The sequence below is a fragment of the Miscanthus floridulus genome, chromosome 13 (genome assembly GCF_019320115.1).
Source record: "Miscanthus floridulus cultivar M001 chromosome 13, ASM1932011v1, whole genome shotgun sequence".
In the NCBI taxonomy this organism is placed as follows: Eukaryota; Viridiplantae; Streptophyta; class Magnoliopsida; order Poales; family Poaceae; genus Miscanthus; species Miscanthus floridulus.
This window is the reverse complement of record NC_089592.1, coordinates 32,120,718-32,126,330: the sequence shown is the minus strand read 5'-3', so window position 1 is coordinate 32,126,330 and position 5,613 is coordinate 32,120,718.

Genomic DNA, 5,613 nt, shown 5'->3' with positions numbered 1-5,613 from the left:
CATCGGCATGTTCTCCTTCGAAATCTCCTCCACTGCATGCTTGCCATGGTTATCCTCGCCGGCCATGAAGTTGATCGGATCTACAAGAAGGAGGAAGGCCGCTATAGAGTTTTGCGAGGGTAGAGAAGTGCAAATGAACAGGAGTGGTTGTAAGTGTAGATGCGTTCGAGGCCGGAGCCCTCGGCTGGTATTTGAAGCCATGGAGCGAATAGGTGGGCGCCTCGGGACGTGCAAAAGGCAACCGCAGTTAATAGAAGGTGAAGAGCCACTTCACTAATGCCGAAGAGAATATAGTGCTGGGTGACTAAGGATAGAAGATCAAGGGGTTCTCTTAATAAAGGTCATGTTTTCATACTTAATTGGATTAAGGTTGGAAGTCTAGAATCGGCTCTAGCCGAAACAAGAAGTATAATGAGACGACATAGAATGTGGCTACCATTGATTCTACACAAGATACATGTCAATGTATGGATTACAAGTCTAGAACATCCTAGATTGCTTTCAATACTTCCAGCCGGATAGCATTAGCTTCTACGTTGCTTGTCTCCTTCGGCTGATCTAGGAATATCCTCAAGGCTGCTATAGATAACCCTGCCTTCTCTGACCTTGGCCAGCAGTTCTTGTTTCTTTTGCTTGATGGCATCGAGTATTTGAGCCAGGGTGGACTTACGACAATCAATGGCAGCCTTCACGTTTTCCAGCTACTTCTCAAGTTCTGCACGCTGGATTTCTAGTTAAGATAACTCTGGGTTGATCCTGAGGGAGGAGTTCTTCAGATGATCAATGCTATGTCAGCTCTTTGGCCTCTTGCCTGTTGGAGGTCCCCTTGGCCAATAAAGTTTCACGGTCGGACAGATTCCTCTGAGCCTTTTTCACCTTTAGAACCTGATCTTCAAAAATAGATAAAGGTGACAAGACTCTAGAGAGAACTGGGGATGGATTACCCTTAATAGCCAAGAAGACTCTCTGCATTGAATCAGTATCTTGGACCAAATCAGTTATATTCTTCTCAAACATTCACAATATATCTCTTAGCTGATTTCTGGTCTCTTCTGGCAAAACTTCCTTAGAGGAGGTGGCTGACGATCTGATTTCATCTTCATCAAGATACTCCTCAAGATTGAAAGAGTAGCTCAGGGCTAGAAGATTGGGTGCATGTATATAAGAAAATCTTGATTAGGAGGTTTGAATCAGTTTATAACAAAATGGATGGTGAAGAAGATACAGTACCTTCTCTGAAGCCTCTATCTGAAGAGGAGGAACAGCTGATGATACACCAATAACATCTGGTTGAACTGGCTCTAAGCTTTCAGCGTTGGTATCTACAATATCAAGGAAAATTTTTAGTTCATGATTATTGCAGAAGAATAAAAGGGACATATAACCTCCTTACCATCAGTTGTATGCCAAACTGGGGAATCGATAGTCTGAGTGTCGACAGCAACAAGATCACCTTCAGCGCCGATAGGATCATTAAGTGGATTGTCAGGCTCCTACTCTTGCATAGGCGTTTCCTCTAGGAGTATCTAGCATGGTAAGAAGTCTGATGAAGAATGAAAAACTAAGTAAATCGATAAGTTAAAGAAAATACTCCGACAAGCATCAAGAATGAAACTCGCATTTTCTGCTGCTATGGAAGCATCGGTTATTTCAACCAAAATCGGCTCCTTTTGAGGATCAGCCGATGAGGGTTCAGTTTGTGCTGAATCAAACGCCTGGGATAGTAGTTCCGCACCTAGAGCAGATTGGGATGCAATGCTCGATAACTATGAAGGAACAGGATTAGAAGTTTAAATATCAGTTTGATAAGGAGATAGATTGTTTACCTGAGTTGATGGTCTCGTTCTGTAGAGTCTTTTCCTAGTAACAGCTTTCTGGGTTGCCCCTTGGACCCCCTTGCACTTTGAAGATTGATATGTCACGATTGTGGGGGCTGCATGAGTCTTCATCAATTTCTTCAATGAAGGTGCGGCCGATCCCATTCTTGAAACTGGACATGGTGGCTGATAATCTATGGGGTGCCCTTTCCTATCCAAACTTGGAGGATCGAATGCAATGTCCTGAAAGGGTCGGTTAGAACAGTTGGCAGGAAAATTCACCAAGTAATTTCTCTAAAAAGGGAAATGAAAAGTTACCTCACTATCAGAAGCAAATTCCTCGTCCAAAGCTATGCACAAAGGGTGGACCGACTCATAGAAGAGATGGGAGTGCCATTCTTGCCACCAGGAGTCAAAGAGAGTGGAAGAGAAGTTGCCCTAATCTAGTCATGCAAGCAGAGCGAAGGAAGATCTGATCCCAATTGAAAAACTCTGGAGGCTTCCATCACCTCACTGATATATTCCCGTGGCTTTAGTATGTTCTTGAAGAACAGCTGAGGAGGCAATTGACCAAGGCCAAATTGATGGGCTATGAGAGACAGATTGTAAAACTCATAAGTTAGAAGATTGCCTGGGATAAAGGAGCCTATAGCCATTTTGCCATGGCCATGACGACATTCGGCTGGAAGAACATAGGGCTTGATGAAAGAATTAAAGATTGCAGCCGCTATCTTGTCCAAACAGCCTGATTCAAATCAAAATTTGAATGGGAAGATCAGCTCATTGTTCTCATCCTCATCATAGGGTAACCAAGTCAGGACGTCTGCATCAAACCCTCTATAAAACTTTTTGAAGAGATGGCCAACATCGACATCAATTATTATGGCCGATGCAGCTTCACCGTAGCTCGTGCACTGGCGAGTTCTTCCTTCTTTGCCCCTATATTCCTCATCAAAGTTGGTGGAAGGAAAGCTAAGGTTTCTGAGATTAGGCCTTGCAATCTTGTGCATATACAGGTTCAGCCATAGCTATATCAACCACTAAGCGCCACTGATAGTATGCACTGGTTCGTTCTTCAATAATTGGGCAGCTACCAGGTACATCAGATGATAAGCAGCCCCTAGCAGATACTTTCCAACAGGGACATCCTTGCCTACTGTCAGATGCTCTGCCATAAGCTTATGGTTGTAAGTCAGACCACAAGACAACCCACAGAAGATGAATCTCCCCAACCACATATTCAGAAAAGCCACATATTCCCTTTCACTGACAGTTGATTCATCTCCAATATGGTTCAGAATATAACTTGCCCATCCTGAGCAATCTGATATTTTGGCTAATCTCTTGAAACTAGCACTCAAGTATTCATAAGGATGCATTGATCCAGTTATTCTAAGGCCGGTCAACATGTAAACATCGGCCAGAGTGATGGTCATTGGACCATAACCAAAAACAAAGGTGTTCAGGGCATTAGACTAGAAATAAGATACAGAAATCAAGAGTGAATCATTCCTCTCCATCCCAGACAATGAGAGTGTCAGACATTGATTCAAATCATACACCTCCCAATCTCCACCATTTTTCTCGGATACCCTGCAAAACCAATTTCTCCATCCCTTAGGCATTTTGGGCCAGTTTCTGAAGGGAGTTTTAGTGTTCCAAGAGGAAAAATCCACTATAGACTGTTTGAAGGGGATTTGGTTGGTTTCTTGACGAATAAAATCAGATGGATCAGGGTCACCCATAGGCCCAAGAAAATAGACATTGGAAGCAACAACTGATGGAATCAAGATGTCGTTCCTCATTTCCTAGAAATTGGATGGAATAAATTTGAGAGGAAAAGATATACAGGGTAGCGGCCGATACTTGGAGAATGGAAACTTGGAAGGATACCTCAGGGACGTGGTCGCTGGTCACCATTGCAGCCAAAATAGATTTGGATTTGACGAAGATCGCTTGAATAACGGCTTGATGGAACAAGGGATTTACTAGGGTTTGAGGTCTTGGCGATGGCGGCGTCAGCTGTTAAGACTTGCTTGAGGAAGAAAGGGAAAGCAAATAGGCCGAGTAAGTTGGAAGAGATACTATTGGGAAATTATACAAAACTCGGGCTGGAAAGTCAGGAGTCATGCGTATATCTAGGAATAGAACGGTTGCGGCGTGGTAAACGGATAAATAGGAATTTTGGAATAAAATCACTTTTATCCCAAAATTGGGGGGGCATGTGTTTACACCAAAATTTGGAAGAAGAACACGAAAACTCAAAGGCTTCCAAGATTGTGTCGATCAAGGAATTGATTGCATATAGATCGATATCAGCTGATTCAGATGCGACGCTTGAATTGGCTCTCTTTGAATGACATCAGCAGATAACGATGATGAGCTACAGTTGGCATCGGGAAACTACACATTGGACTCTACAAAAGGGGAAAGATTAGGGTCCAAGTTATCTTAAGATAGGAATATTTTCTTTTATACCAAAGATGATAATGAGTCGTACTCAAGTAGGATTAATGTTTAGGCTCTGGGTATAAATATTGGACCTCGGCTATTGTAAAAGAACAACAATCAATCAAATACAAGTCATTTACTTTTTTGGCTTTAGCCACCCCTTAGGAGTAGGAGTAGGAGTAGAGTAGATCTCGGCGAGTTCTTCAGCGAGCAGGGCTGCATCGGTCCAGCCGACCTCCGGTTTGTCTGTAAGTACAGTCATGGCTTATACTTCTGTTCGTATGGCTACATCGATCCGGTCGACCTCCACTGCGACTCTGGTATAAGCTAGTTATCGACTCTTGTCTAGTTCAAGTACGGCTACATCGATCTGATCAACCTCCATTGCTCAAACTAGATTAAGGACAAGTTATCGGCTCTACCTAAGGGTGGCGTTCTTTGGGTAGATTCATTAAGTTACTGATCTTGCTGATGTTTTTATCGTCATTAGTTTACAGCAATATCAATTCGCCCGGTCAAGATCAATCTAGATCGGCCTCATATTCCTTTTAGTCCGTCGTTCGCCTTACTACAACATGATACTCCTTACTTTGAGCAACGGGTCTTGTTTTATCAGCTGTTTTTACTTTGATCTTAATCATGCATAGTACGTGGTTAAGGCATGAATAATCTTAAAGAGGTTTGCTGGCTAGTTGAATCTAGTTTATACTTCACCATTATGGTTGTAACGATCCGGTCGATCCCTACTGATGGCACTGTAGATTGGAGGATGCTAGTTAGTAGATTTGTTTCTAGTTAGGGATGACCTTAGCTGTTTATTATGCCTGCATCGGCTAAATAGCCGATCGTCTGTGCGTTAATGTCTACGGTGTGTGTCCATGATTCTATTAATTGTGAATAGATCTGTGTACTTTAAGGGTTTGATTTGTTGTCTTTTTCATGGCTGCATCGATCCGATCGAACCCCACTATTAGAGATAGCAGGTTAAGTTTGAGGAGTTCATAGGTTTGTTCATGCGAAATAGTCGATTGTTCACACGTTGTAGTCCCTTTTACCTGAATCGGCTATTTTAACCGATTCATCCGAGCCTTCACGTATAGCATATCTTTTGGAAAGCCTGTCGAAGTACGGATGTTTTTTGTGGATTCTTTGGTTTTGGTTTGTTACTATCATCATAGCTGCCATCAATCTGGTCGAACCTCACTGTTGATAGTAATAGATTAGATTCAGAGCATTTATAGATCCATTCGTATTAGATAGTCAATTTGTTCGTGTGCTATATCTTTTTCTAATTAGATTCATCGGCTCAATGTTTTACACTGGTAATATCTGCTTAGCTGATGTT